This window comes from Mobula birostris, chromosome 1 (assembly GCF_030028105.1).
Source record: "Mobula birostris isolate sMobBir1 chromosome 1, sMobBir1.hap1, whole genome shotgun sequence".
Classification (NCBI taxonomy): Eukaryota; Metazoa; Chordata; class Chondrichthyes; order Myliobatiformes; family Myliobatidae; genus Mobula; species Mobula birostris.
Genome location: NC_092370.1, coordinates 204,047,425 through 204,063,409, shown reverse-complemented (window position 1 = coordinate 204,063,409; position 15,985 = coordinate 204,047,425). Strand labels below are relative to the sequence as shown.

At 38.9% G+C, this 15,985-nt stretch overlaps 1 long non-coding RNA gene across 1 annotated transcript in view; it reads right to left on the bottom strand.

The window, feature by feature from the left end:
• LOC140211717 (uncharacterized) overlaps window positions 1-15,483 on the bottom strand; it is a 47,468-nt gene extending 31,985 nt beyond the window's left edge. Inside the window, exons 1-2 of the long non-coding RNA XR_011889566.1 lie at window positions 15,416-15,483; window positions 15,224-15,281 (exon numbers count right to left, since the gene is read on the bottom strand). This is a non-coding gene — a long non-coding RNA (uncharacterized lncRNA). The remainder of the gene's footprint in view (window positions 1-15,223; window positions 15,282-15,415) is intronic.
• Window positions 15,484-15,985: the final 502 nt, after the last annotated feature.

Below are 15,985 nucleotides of genomic sequence, written 5' to 3'. Positions count from 1 at the left end.
AAGTGTGTGAAGTTACCATAACTAGAGCGAAGGTTCTTGGGAAGCTGAAAGGTCTGAAGGTAGGTAAGTCACCTGGACTAGATGGTGTACACCTCAGAGTTCTGAAAGAGGTGGCTAAAGAGACCGTGGAGGCATTAGTAATGATCTTTCAAGAATCACTAGGATCTAGAATGGTTTCGGAAGACTGGAAAATTGCAAATATCATTCCACTCTTCAAGGGAGAGAGGCAGAAGAAAGGAAACTATAGGCCAGTTAGCCTGACCTCAGTGGTTGGGAAAATGTTGGAGTCGATTATGAAGGATGAGGTCTCAGGGCACTTGGAGGCACATGATAAAATAGGCCGTAGTCAGCATAGTTTCCTCAAGGGAAAATCTTGCCTGGCAAATCTGTTGAAATTCTTTAAAGCAATAACAAGCAGGATAGACAAAGGAGAATTGGTGTATGTTGTGTGCTTGGATTTTCAGACGGCCTTTGACAAGGTGCCATACGTGAGGCTGCTTAACAAGCTACGAGCCCATGGTATTACAGGGAAGATTCTAACATTGATAAAGCAGTGGCTGATCGGCAGGAGGCAAAGAGTGGGAATAAAGGGAGCCTTTTCTGGCTGGCTGACTGACGGTGACTGGTGTTGTTCCATAGAGATCTGTGTTGGAACCAATTCTTTTTACGTTGCATGTCAATGATTTGGATGATGGAATTGATGGCTTTGTTGTAAAGTTTGCAGATGATATGAAGATAGGTGGAAGGGCAGGTAGTTTTGAGGAAGTCGAGAGGCTACAGAAGGACTTAGATTAGGAGAATGGCCAAAGATATGGTAGATGGAATACAGCGTCAGGAAGTGTATGGTCATGTACTTTGGTAGAAGAAATGAAAGGGTTGACTATAAGAGAGAAAATACAAAAAAAACTGAGGTGCGAAGGGACTTTTGTGCAGGATTCACTACAGGTTAACTTGAGTCTGTGGTGAAGAAGGTAAATGCAATGTTGGCATTTATTTCAAGAGAACTAGAATATAAAATCAAGGATGTAATTTTAAGATTTTATAAAACACTGATGAGCCCTCACTTGGAGTATTGTGAGCAGTATTGGGCCCCTTATCTTAGACAAGATGTTCAAAGGAGATTAACGAAAATGATTCCAGGATTGAACGACTTGTCATATGAAGAGTGTTTGATGGCTCTGGGCCTGTATTCACTAGAATTCAGAAGAATGAGGGGTGACCTCATTGAAACCAATTGAATAGAGAAAGGCCTTGATAGGGTGGATGTGGAGAGGATGTTTCCTATGGTTGGAGATCCTAAGACCAGAGGACACAGCCTCAAAATAGAGGGGCATCCTTTTAGAACAGAGATGTGGGGGAATTTCCTTAGCCAGAGTATGGTGAATCTGTGGAATTCTTTGTCACAGACAGCTGTGGAGGCCAAATCTTTATGTACGTTTGTATATTTAAGGCAGATGTTGATAGATTGTTGACCGGTCAGGGCTAGAAGAGATACGGGGAGAAGACAGGATAGTGGGGCTGAGAAGAAAATTGGATCAGCCATGATGAAATGGAGGAGCAGACTGGGTGGGTCAAATGTCCTAACTCTGCTCTTTTATCTTATGGTCTTACAGTCTTATCTGTTGAAACACGGAGAACTGGCAAATGTATGTGACCCATCTCAAAGTGAAATGCAGACTCTGATTAATTTTTAAAGATTTACTTCCTATTCCACTTGATACTAAGTAGACTGACAGGAAAAAAAAATAGCATAATGTCCATGCAGTGGCACCACAACCAGCGAATCTGCGCATAAAATCGAATTAAGGTGTTGAATATCATCAATTAGAGGTGAAAGGGAAGCAGATGCCAATGTACTGAAATCTGTACTAGTGTTTAATTCACTTGTTCTAAGAACAAGTTGTTTAAAACCGGTTTTGTCATGTTACAGAGCTATGGTCATGCTTGTTAGCAAAGGTAGTTGACAGGTTATAAATTAATCCAAATAATAAACTATTCAATCACATTATCCCTTGATATTTTGACAAATTATATTAACTGTTCATGTATTTTTATCATTCTGTATCAATAAATGTTACTATATGACCTGCTTATTTAGTCATATCTTTCTAACATTATAAACTAACTCTTCCTTCAGTTAGTCCTGTTGAAGGGTCTCAGCCTGAAACGTCGACTGCACCTCTTCCTAGAGATGCTGCCTGGCCTGCTGCATTCACCAGCAACTTTGATGTGTGTTGGCAGAATGGAAGTAGCTGTTGTTAAGTTTGTGTCTTCAGGCTCAAGTACATTACATCCTTACTTTTATATTCTAGTCCTCTTGAAATGAATGCTAATATTTGCCTTCCTCGCCACAGACTCAGTGTTGAACAACTTTCTCTCAGTATTAATGGTGCTACTTCTCCAGACAGAATGTCCCACTAACAGCATTCTAAGAATCAGCATTTACTGGAAACTCTGAATGACCAGCCACAAAATACTATGATTGCAAGCAGAGATCAAAGACTGTTTTTCCTATAGTGAACAGGTTCATTGGTCGATTCCCCAAATCCCCTACAACATGGAAATCAGGAGTTCCCTGCAGGATTTCAGGTCTCAAAACTCAAATGTTCAGTACAGTATGCCATCACCACCTCAGCTGTTCACATCTTCTACAAAATGTGCTGTAATTACCTCCCTAGGCTTCTGCAACAACTTCTCCAAAGAGCAACAACCTCTGCCAAGAAGTGGTGCTGCAAAGCCTTAGGTATGTGACGATCTGTTAGTTCGCCCTGTTACATATGTACACTATCCTGACAATTAAATATATTTCATTTTCTTTATCATCACTGGAGCTATGTTGTGAGATTCCCTACCTAATAATGTGGGAGTACCTTAATCAGGCCAACAGAGATTTAAGGTGGATCACCATCTCAAGGTCAATTAAGGATGAATAATAAAAGTCAAAGTCCACGTCCCTTAACTGGCCGCTGCCTGTCAATATGTGTATTTATTTTCCTTTTATTGCACAAACTAGATCAGAGATTAATTCATCTAAGATTCCTCCGGCCCTTAAATATTTAAAACCAATCTTTCAATGAGACAACTCAGGCAAGGTAGTAAATACTAAATCACAAAATTAAGGCTCATGTGACATAGTTCACACCAATCTTAAGTATGTCTACCAGTTTTAAAAACTTTTTCAGGAATGACATTCTATTTTTTAAAATCTATTTAATTAAGCATTAAGGCATTTCTGTATGACTGTGTCAATATAGATCTCGTATGACTGAATTTTGTTAAATGTTCTCAATTGCCACTGCATTGGAATTTGCTGCTGGGGCTGTTGAACACATTGAAATCTCTAAATGATGCACCTAACCTGATATAGTTAGTTCCAGGACTGCCTCACATAATACCATTTCTGTCAGCTTTACCAAGCAGCTGCCTGCCTCTTAAAATATACTGCATCTGTGCAAAGTCACAAAATTGCAAAAAAAGAGGCTTCCTTTTAGCAGAAGTTTTAATGAGTTAATTTAGTTCCATCTCCTTTTTACTTTCTGATAGGTAGACTACCTCATCAGAGTACAAAATTTACTCCCTTCCTCTGGAAACATGAACGTAAGCGCAAGAACAAGAAATAACAGAACATAGAAAAGTACAGCACAGTACAGGCCCTTCAGCCCACAATGTTGTGCCGACCCTCAAACCCTGCCTCCCATATAAGCCCCCACCTTAAATTCCTCCATATACCTATCTAGTAGTCTCTTAAACTTCACTAGTGTATCTGCCTCCACCACTGACTCAGGCAGTGCATACCATGCACCAACCACTCTCTGAGTAAAAAACTTTCCTCTAATATCCCCCTTGAACTTCCCACCCCTTACCTTAAAGCCATGTCCTCTTGTATTGAGCAGTGGTGCCCTGGGGAAGAGGTGCTGGCTATCCACTCTATCTATTCCTCTTGTTATCTTGTACACCTCTATCATGTCTCCTCTCATCCTCCTTCTCTCCAAAGAGTAAAGCCCTAGCTCCCTTAATCTCTGATCATAATGCATACTTTCAAAACCAGGCAGCATCCTGGTAAATTTCCTCTGTACCCTTTCCAATGCCTCCACATAACGGTCTGGAATTGTCTGTTCCAAAATTCTCTCTGCCACTAAGAAAAGTGCAAATTAATGCAGAATTTAGAATTAAAGAAAAATATCTTTTACTTACTGTTCAGACTATTCAGTCCACTCATGTTCCTGCCTGGAGTATAGTGTATGCATAAAGTTCAACTATGTTTTCTATAGTGCATTGCTTTGGAGGTTTACACACAATGCCAGCATTTCACACCCTCATAGTAATTCGAAAACATGTTTATAATGACATCAAGCTCTTTGTCATCACCACTCCTTTCAAGTCTCCATTGATTTGAAGTCTCTCTGTCCTGCACTGTATGAGCAGAAATTTCTTTCTGTTAACTGCTGGGAAAAATTATTTGGAGACTTCAGTATGCACACAGACTCTGTCCCTGGTGGCCTGTAGGCGTCTTAGTCTGGTTCTGACTATGTAAGGAAGATGTTAGGGCAAGACTGCTTACCATAATGTGCATAAACCAAAGCTCTAGCAGTAGCTATGTTTAACAAACAGTTCAAATGCAGTTCACTTAAGATGTTGGTGGCTAAAAGTGAATGAATTGTTTTTATTTTCCAGTTTAGGATAGCTTTGTCCTAATCCCTTGTATTGTATTAGATTGCACTTTGATGCTAAATAGACAAACCATAATTTCAATTATCTTTGTTTATAATTCATCGTCATTTAGGAATTAAGCGTACACTGTCTATTTTATTGCTGTTAGTTTGATTACCAGAATAAGAGGCCACAGAGATAGACTCCACTGTTTTAGCCCAGGAAGCAATCAAGAGTAATAAGTGCATCATTTTTGGGGTTTGAGGACTGGCCACAAAACCAGTGATAAGGGAGCTGATGAGGCCCAAACTCTTCCAAACCGCTCGTGTTTCCCATTTCCACCCCAAAGGTTACACCCATATTGTTAGTGCCTACCAGAATTTTGCATGTTTTTCGAGGACTGATGCAAACAGAAGCAAATTTAAGTTCCATTGTATAGCACTAGCCTACATTTCCCCACAATCAAAGCTATGCAGCTGTAAACACTTCACCGCTTACAAATTTGGAAGCCAAAAGTCTCCAGGAATTTATTCTAATTGGCTGGGAAATACTGCGTTGTGCAGTGTCTTTGTAATTTCAATCATGCTTCAACTTATGAAATTTTGAAACTTCATGATATTTCATATATCATTTTCATTTATGTATATATATATATCTTTAAAATCAACCATATTTATTAAGATCTGCTCCCTGTTAACCAAATACAGTTGTCTGCTGTGGAAACCCATACACATATCTCATGTTCATTAGCAACAAAGATGATGAAAAAGAAAGCTATTTTTTGGAAATTTCACTAATCCTTGCATTTTATCTACACAATTCCCAAAATCTAAAGTAAGATTACAAAATGCTGGAAAACCTCAGCAGGTCAGGTGACACCTGCAGAAGGAGATGCAGAGCTAACATTCCAAGTAAATGACTAGTAGAATTTCTGGCAAAGGGTCATTAATCTGAACCATTCACTCTGTAATAGTCTCCACAAACCCTGCCTGATCTGCTGAGCATTTCCCTCTTTTTTTGTTGTTTTCATCTTTTTTGGTTTCAAACATCATTTTTTTTTGTGTGAGGTATGTTCAGTTTAGCAATTTCATCTTGGTATCTAGTTATAAAACAATTACTGTTAGAAGATGCATACTAGAATTTTATGTGTGTGAATTCCTAAGTCTCAACTCAGAGGGAGAATTTTGTCAGTTCTTAGATCATTTTGATGTAATACAGCCGAAGGCCATTATTTGCAAACTGAACTAATGTGCTTGTAAATACAAAGCAGAAATCTAAGCACCTTAGGGAGGAAAAAAAACTTACTGGAAGTTTTTTTTCCACTGTCTTCACATGTGGGTATTTATAAAGCAGTAACATGAGCAGCACCAGCATTCCCCTGCTGAAAGGGAGGGAACTACGAGGAATAAATCTCACTCACCTTATCTCCTTGCTACTAAGTACTGAGTCATTTTGGCAGTTTGTGATCAGACTGTGTCCTATCCATGCAGGCAGCCATATGGCAGTAAAATTAGGACAAAGGTAAACTTAGATTTTAGGAAGAAAATGTAATGAATTTATGATCATTTCTGGCCAGGAATCTAGCAGACTTAAAGTAGGAGAGATCAAATACTTTATCTGAAGCATGACGAATCACTTCCACTCATACATTTTTAAATATTAACACTTTATATTTAACATGTCTTTAATTAGGTTGGCTTAAATACCATATTTCAACCAAGTGGACAATTGAATGGGGAGCCACCCAAAACTTTGCTGATTCTGGTTCCAATCCAGTTGTGGCCTAATTTGGCTTCGTAATTTCCTCCACTCTTAAAACAAGCTCAATGATTTTTTTTTAATTTTCAGCTTAGCCAACAGTGAGTGCATCTCTAGCCTACAATTATTTCAAACCTAATATTTAAAGAAGATTCTATCTGGGAAGTGAGACCCATTTATGATGCAACTAAACTATCCTGCTTCTCAACCTTTAGTTATGAGCATTGTGGGTATACCTCAAGGACCACAGCAGTCCAAGAAGGCAGTTCACCATCTTTCTAAGGACACCTAGGACTAGGCAATTAAATGCCAGCCTTACAAGGGTATCAGGGAGAGCATGATCCCTGTGGAAAGTGAATAGTGGGGGGGGGGGGGGGGGGGAGAGTTGGGTAAGATTTGAGCAAGAGTAGCACCTTAATGGGATACTACTACCAAACACATCTTTCCAGCCTATGAGAGAATATGAAAGTCCTGACGAAGGGTCTTGGCCCAAAACGTTGACTGTACTTTTTCCTATCGATGCTGCCTGGCCTGCTGCATTCCACCAGCATTTTGTGTGTGTTGCTGGAAAGAATATAAAGAATGGCTAGACAAGGAAGAAAGTTGCCAAAATTGTGGATAGTGGTGCAAGGGCAGATGCTGGATGAATTTCTACAGATGTTCACCCATTCACCATCTGTCCCTGAAAAGGAAGAGCTAACGGCTCCCAACAAAAAAAAGAAGGAACTCAGTTTAAACTGGTTTTCCAGATAAAATACGTTGCATGACATGTTTCTTCTCAATTGGGGAATGTAAGGGGCAGGAGAGGAGTTGGATTCTTTTTTTTAACCAGTTAATCATGGAATAATGTCAATTTTGACAATTTTCATGCTTGTCAGTATGACAGATGATAAAGCTTCTGAATGGAATATTTTGCACACTTTACATCCTTTGTTGCAAGCACTGCCAGATTTGATCAGTCCCAGTTTTGATGTAGATCATGATATCATTTAGCATAACTTAATAACATACATGATGTTCCAAATGAGAACAATATACTGTTCAGCAGTGTAATTTTTTTCCCTCTATTTATTATGCAAGATACTTCCTAGCCATTAATATGAAATTTGATTACTATTTTCCATTAACTTGTAAAATAAAAATGAATTGAGAATTATTCAAGTTACTTCCATTTAGGGACCCTAAGATCTCTCAACTAAGTCTTTTAGCACATCTGGGATGGATTTCATTACAAATCTCAAGGGATGTTTGACCTCTGTAAAGATTCCATCATTCTTCTATCAAGCCTTTGGCAGAAGGCTATGGAAATGTTGGAAAGCTAAGTCATTGCATAAGGGGGATAATCTCCACAGAAATCCCTGCTGCCTGCCACCTCCTTTGCAATCTCACCCATTACTCCTTATCCAGTCCCAATGCAACATTAATTTTAGTTCTGCCTTCTCTGTTTTTGTGCTGGAAGAACATTCTGAAAAGGAAGGAACTTAATTATTTTTGACATGTCTTTAATTAGATTGCCTAAGTGCTGCAGTTCAATGAATTGGAGTATTGAAAGGGGAACTTTGCTGCCAGCAATTGCCTATGATATTCTTTTCTTCCTTATGGCCTTATAAAAATCAGGCAGGGAGATGACATCCTACCCTTGTCCATTTTGTGTTGCTGGCCCAGATCAATTTCACTCTATTTCTTTGCATGCGTTTTGAAGTTAAAGTTCTTAAAATAAATATTTTTTTGAGAAATTAAAAAAATATACAAAATTAATTTCTATTGTTTTAAGGACATATGGAATGCATCAGGGAAACTAGTTTAGTCAAAGTAAGTGATGCATGGATTTTCTTGAACTATAGCCAGACAAGCTGGGCTGGTAGGGAGGAGTCCGTTTAGTATTTCTCAAGACATGTTTTAAAAATCTTAGCTGAAATTAAGTTTTCATAAGTGTCTTGTGCTTTTTTAACATGGCTTTAGAAAGTTTAATGTTAATCTCTGACAATATCCCCCAACTTAAAACACACACATAAATTGGTCTGCAGATGATAAGAATAACATAAGGTCCATATGTAATGTGTTGTCTCTGGCCCTCCCCCTTGCTGCTTCATGCATTTGAATTGTATTTGGACATGTGCCTATGTCAGAGCTATAGCACAGCCCACAAATGTAAGATAGTTGAGCACATTCAGCTGTGTGGAGATTGAGCTTCTGGAGAAATATTTTAAGTGAATGAAGTTTGAGGAATTTTGGGTATGAAGTGGTGATCTACAAGAACAGACACTCCAACTCTGCACATTTTATGAAGAAAAAGATATATAAATACAGTATAACCAAAGATTTAGGAACAAAAATAAAGACTAATGTTATTAATTAATTTCAGGGCAAAGGCATTTTTGAACAAAGGCTCTGAATGTTAAAAATTGCCATTCATTTAATCCTGATTCTTAACAAATTTTTGGAAGTTAGAAACCATTAGTTTTATCTGAACTTATTTCCACTCTGCTTTGTGCAGTTGAGACCTTTTGCATCTTTGTTAATATTAAAAAAAACATAGTACAGTCCTATAAATAATTTAAAGAACTGTGACTTTGGTCATCACCAATAGAAAAGTTTCTGTTGACTTTGATGGAACTGAATATTACAAACTAGGTACAGCCGATGGCCATGACACGGCAAACATTTACTGTACATAGCCAAAGAAATATTCCTTGCAAGGTATTTCATCAGTAAAAATTTGACAGAAAAATATAGATCAGATGGTGCTTCATAATATAAATAATCTTATGCAGTATTATATATGTATATAAAAACACTCATTACATACTTTAGATTTCCTACCCAACAATTAATTTTCATCAGTAGCAATCTAAAATTAGTTGCACAACACTGATCTCCTCTAATAGTCTTTTTACCCCAATCTTCCCTTTGCATATCCCCTAGAAAGTGTGTGTTCAAATGTAAAAAGTAGAAGAATCTAGAGTTACAGTTATTAAAATCAGAATCATATAGATTAACAAAGTACTTATTATTTTAAAGGGGGGGGAGGGGAGACATTCCCCCTCCCTCCCCTCCCCCCTATTATTTTAAAAAGGCAGAGTTCTGGATCTCATTTTAGAAAGAACTAAATGATTGAGGTGATACGTTAAACTTGCATTGAAATTGCTGCAGACTCAGTGAAGGTACCCCCTCTGCTGATGTTTGGTCAGGCCAAGCTATAATGAAGGAACAGCAACTATTCACAAGTCAGGGGACCTGCACTGGGGAAGTCCCCATGCATCTGGCCTCATTCTACTTGGTATCAGACTTTGTGGGTTTGGGATGAACGGCAGTGCATTTTTATACTGCAGCTATTGTGCATGGGTGGTATAGGAAGAGACTGTTTGAGATTGGATGGACTGCTGATCAAGCAGGCTGCTTTGTCCTACGTGGCGTTAGGCTTCCTGTGCTATTGAAGCTACACTCATACAGGGAAAAGGAGAGTACCACACTTTGCTTTGTGCCTTGGAGAAGGGAGAAAGATGTCAGGAGATGAATCACCATTTCATAACTAGCTCATGTGAAATATATAAAAGTTAGAACCTAACTGTTTCATTAAGCAGTTTCCCCAGGGAAAATCTTCAATCAAGGTCTAAAAAGTGAAATTCATAGCTCATGAGTTCATAAAAGTCAATTTGTTCAAGTTCAACCAGATATGAAATAAATATTTCCATTCAATATATTTTAAATTTTTTTCCAATCAATGTGTTATTTTTAAATTAAGCAGGAACAATGTCCTATTTTTGGTAATAGAATGCTGGATTCTCTGGAGTTGATTCTATAAAATAATTCAAATCAGAAGTGTTTATGTTTTACAGAGACTCTTGTTGGATCAGTGATGGGGGAGTAGTAGTGGATTCTAACCCAGAGCACAGCATCTCTCATCTGTGCAGGCATCTGCACTGGGAAGCTCCAACATACTGTGGAGCAAGTAACTGTTCCATGTATTCACAGGGAGAACTCTTCGGAGAGTGGGCCAAATGCTTAAGTAGTTTTATTCAGCATCTCTGATGCAGGGGCTGTTCATTATTTCTAAATGTTAAGGATTGGTTCACCGTACCTTGATGAAAACCTCACACTAACAACAGAACAGCACGTGGCTGAAACAGGAAGGAGATCACGAACATGATACCCACCCATGGAATAATGATAAAATAGCTGAACTTTGAGATGATGGAGGAATATTTTGGGGAAAGTAACCTCAAACCACACAACTGGCAGGAAATATCTCTCTTTAAACAATGTTGGTTATGAACTGTTGATGCTCCTCTACAAGAAGTTTTCCTCCCAGCAAGGACAGGCCCTGACAAGCTTAATAGGGTCATACAGCACTCTAATTGACTTAAATAAGTAGTTTATTGACTATAAAATGACTCTGTGACATCCTGATGTCATGAAAAGGAAATAAAGGATTAACTGATTGATCAGAGGGCCAAAGTCAATCTGACTCAACCACCTGCAAGGATGGTGCAAGGACTGGTGTGCTTCAGCTAAGGACAAAGTATTCCTTTGTAAGAGCTCTGCCACAAATTCGATCTTGAGCACTGTATTTACAGTATTTGGGGAATTAATGAGCTTAGACATCCTGATATTGGAACTCTACACAACAGTGGTAGTCAATTACTGGAAAGCATTAATCAGAGATGGAAAATCACAAATCTGTGGACCGGCTCTCTGACACCACAGCAATCAATGTGTCAAACCTGGCTTAAAAGGAAAAATGAACGGCAGGTTAGGGATACGCATCACTGACTCCATTATGATGAACTCAGGATTTTTGTGGTGCTGAAGCCAATATGCACCCATAGTGAAGGCTGGAAGAGTCTGTATATTTTCTCTTTGGGAATTAGATGCTATGTGGGTATCCCATGGATCATAAGACAGCACAACAAGATGTTGATGCCTGACCAGTTGCTCTGCTAATATTTTCAGGCACGACTGTGGGACCATCAGTAATTGGTGTGCGCTCAGGAAGTCAGGATCAAATGAAGTGCATGAGTAATATAAAGAAGCCAGAAAAGAACTAAAGAAGAGATTAGGAAAGCCAGGAGGGGTCATGGAAAGTGCTTGGCAAGTAGGATTAGGGTGAATCCTAAAGCAGTCTAAACATGCATCAGAACCAAAAGGGTAACTAGGGAAAGGGTGGGACCACTCAAGGATAAAGGTGGAACATTTACATGGATGCAGAGAATGTGAATGAGATACTTAATGAGTACTTTGCTTTAGTATTTACCAAGGAAAAGGATATGGAAGGCCTGGAGATCAGAGCTGAATGTCTAAATACATCAGGATGTTTAGAGGTCAAGGAGATGAGGTGTTGGGTCTCCTAATGAGTATTAAGGTGGATAAATCCCCAAGACCTGATGGATATTGAAGGAGGCAAGAGATGAGATGAGATTGCTGGGCCCTTGACCAGTACCTGCATGTCCTCTCTAGCACAGGCAAGGTCCCGAAGGACTGGCGGGTGGCTAATGTTGTACCTCAAGAAGAGAATAAGAGAAAATCCTGGGAACTATAGACCGGTGAGTCTCACATCAGTTGAAGGGAAATTGCTGGAGAAAATTCTTAGGGATAGGGTATATGAGTATTTGGAAACCCATGACCTAATTAGGGTGAGCCAGCTTGTCTTTGTGCGTGGCAGGTTGGGCCTTACTAACTTGACTGAGTTTTTTGACAAAGTGACAAGAGGGATTGATAAGGGTAGGACAGTGGATGTTATCAACATAGATTTTAGTGAGGCGTTTGACGAAGTTCCTCATGGGAAGCTAATCCAGAAGATTAAGAGGCATGGTGTCTGCAGTGAATTAGCTGTTTGGATTCAGAACTGACTTGCATTTTAAAGACAAAGGGTAGTGGTTGAAGGGATCTATTTGAGCTGGAGGTCTATAATTAATGTGTTCCACAGGGATCTGTGCTGGGACCTCTGCTGTTTGTGATGTATATAAATGACATGGATGAAAATATAGGTGGGTGAGTTAGTAAATCTGCGGTTGATACCAAAATTGGTGGAGTTGTGGATAGTGTAGAAGACTGGCAAAGAATACAACACACATAAAAGTTGCTGGTGAACACAGCAGGCCAGGCAGCATCTCTAGGAAGAGGTACAGTCGACGTTTCAGGCCAAGGCCCTTTGTCAAGACCCGAAATATCGACTGTACCTCTTCCTAGAGATGCAGCCTGGCCTGCTGTGTTCACCAGCAACTTTTATGTGTGTTGCTTGAAATTCCAGCATCTGCAGATTTCCTCGTGTTTGTGACAATATAGATCAGTTGCAGGTATGGGCTGAGAAATGATAGATGGAGTTTAACCCAGATAAATGTGAGGTGTTGCACCTCGGTAGGGCAAATACAAGGAGACTGTACACTGCTAAGGGTAAGGTCCTTAACAGTGTTGCTGAGCAAGAGAGATCTTGGGATCCAAGTTCATAGCTCCTTGAAAGTGGTTACACAGGTCAAAAAGGTGGTTGAGAAGGCTTATGGAATGGTTGCTTTCATTAGCTGAGGCATTGAGTTCAAAAGTCACAAGGTAATATTGCAATTTTCTAAAACCCTGGTTAGGCCACATCTGGAGTATTGCATACAGTTCTGGTTGGAAGGATGTTAAGGCTTTGGAGAGGTTTACCAGGATGCTGCCTGGTTTAAAGGACATGTGTTATCACGGAAGGCTGGATAAGCTTGGGGTTTCTCTGAAGCACTGGAGGCTGAGGGAAGATCTGATAGAGGTTTACAAGATTATGGGAGGCGTAGATAGAGTGAACAGAGAATATCTGTTTCCCAGGATTGAAATCTCAAATACCAGGGGGCTAGTATTGAGGTGAGAGGGGCTAGGCTCAAAGGGGATGTGAAGGGTAAGTTTTTTACTCAGAGAGTGGTGGATGCCTGGAGTGTACTGCCTGGTTTGGTGGTAGAGGCAAATACACTAGAGGCTTTTAAGAGACATTTGGATAGGCACATGAATGTAAGGAAGATACCGGGATATGGACATGACCTATGTGGAGGGATTAGTGTTTGGGTGCTTTTGATTTTCTGAGCTGGTTTGGCACAACATTGTGGGTCAAATGGCCTGTTCCTGTGCTGTACTGTTCTATGTTTAGCTGCACCAATTATCAGATAGTGGGGGCTGTACACACTAATAATGTTCAAACACACTGGAACTTTGAAACATTATCATTTAAAAATATTAGATCTATCATCAGATACAGACAAAATAAATAACGTGCTATTCAAACAAAACACTTTCCAAGGTGAAATTGTTTTAAAAGTAGTGGATTCCATCATAGAGCAGAACAGAACACAGCTCTCTAAGGATGGCACACAAATGCACATTTATCAAATACGATTCATAGCCCAGTTCCAGACTTATATGTTAAATATGATTCACGGCATGGGATGGATTTCCCCCAGTACCATTCAGCTTTTCCAGAGCTCATTTATCATACAAGCAATTCAACGTGACCTTGCTTTCAAAGATGGTCTAACACACCACAAGTTTTCTGTTCATCTATGCAGCAAGGTTGTAATGAGGTCAAAAGCAAAGTCATCCTGGCTGAACCAATTGAAAATCAACGAGCAGATTATTGGTAAGTTCCACCTGATTTTATAGTTAACAACTCACCCCTTCACTTTACTGACAATTGAGAGTCCAATAACTCTGAAATCTGAGGCTTACTTGCCTATACTGATGCAAGTTTGTTACTGTAGGAAACGATTTTCCACACCACAAACATCTGAACCTGGAAATGAGCAATAACTTTGCACTTACGATGAATATCGTAAATTCTGTATGTAACCAGTAGTTTGTCATGCAAGGTCTCAATTACAAGAACATGTAAAGATTCACCACATCCTTTAACAGATACATATGCACTGCTATTAAGTCATGCAGTCTTACTTCCTTTAACTGTTGTATGCACATGGTTTTTTTCAGTCATGTAATCTAAATATGTATAATTATATCATCCTCAAGGGGAAGAGAGAAGTTGCAGTACTGGGCGTAAGCTGAATATAAAGGGAATCTAAGAAGGGGATATTAGATTTCTTGAATAATTCTTGCATGTTTATTTAAAAGGTAATACTGCTTTGACTTTACGAGTTTAACAGCTGTGCTGAGGCAATGACTGCTGTGAAGAGCAGTTGGTTTTTCAGTAAGTAACTTGAATTTTCTTGTTCCACTTAATTTCTTTTGTGTTTCATTCTATCACAAATCTTCCTTTTTGCTTTTCCTCCTCCCCCATAGACACCCCAACTCTCGCTCCACTTCATAAAGCTCGTTTTACCGCTGTGTTCCAGTTCTAAGTAAAAATTTTTGATTTGAAACATTAACTCATTTTTCACACACAGAGGCTACCAGGCCTGCCAGGTTTCCAGCATTTTTAAAAGGAAACACATTCCTTGTGTTTTCTCTCTAATATGAATTTTTGTTTCATCTGATTTATCTGTAATGTCTGCAAACTGGCACTGTCCACAAAGGCCAAATATCCTTTCTGAATATTTGTTCAAAGTACCAGTAATTAAATAAAAGCACCTAAAATTTTATATGTCTCAATTAACACCTCTAACTATGTAGCTTATTGACCACTGCAATAAATGTGAGTTCACTGTGATTCTTGAAGTTTTTTTAAAAATAAGGTTCACACTATTTTAAACAATCTTTCACACAACCACCAATGAATGACTGAATCTAACAAATTTACATTTGCTATGAAGTTTCATTACTCTTTAAACAAGGCATTTTTCAATTAAAGGTTAAAAAGTGAATAAAAGGAGCAAGATGCAGAAAGCCTGGGTTTACTTACATGCCACTTAAATTGCTGCAGTTGATTGTACAAAGGAATAAAAATGTTCCTTATCGCTCTGAAAGCAATCCAGAAATAACATAAGTCCAGGAGACAGAAATCATCATAACCTTGGTCAAAGTTATGTTGACCCAATGATTACATCCATTCTTTTGCAGATTTTACATCGTTCTATTTTAGTTCTAATCCTACCTGAAATCACTTTAGCTCTGGCTGAATGGCAGTCAACATCTCTCAGACACATTCATGTTGCTGTCCTATAATGTGACTAGCATGCTGTTGCAATGCTAACTTGACAGGAATTAAACTTGCAGGATTGCTTTCAACAGTGACTAGTCAACTGGAAATCTGACTGGAAAAGGCTTCTGGATCATACTATTCATCACTTTGTTGTACCTAGATAATTTCCAGGACACTGAGTGGAAAAGTGTGTTTCTCTTGGGCTTTAGTTGTCTCACAAGTTTTCAAACACTTCTGAAAGTGGTCTTTATTGTCATCGAAAAAGCATTGCAACTAGATTTCATATAGCACAGGTTTAGTTTTTTTTATAAGTGCAACATGAAGAAGGTCAGATCATCTTTTTCTTCTGTTGAAAAATAAATCTGGACCATACTAATGAAACCCAAACTGATGTCTCATCCAAAAACCATCTCTGAGAACGTTGCATTGAAACGTCAACCTAGATTCAGTTTCTGAAGTTGCACATTAACTCATGTTCTGAATCAGAAGCACGTGGCTTCAAATCTGCCCCATCACACAGCT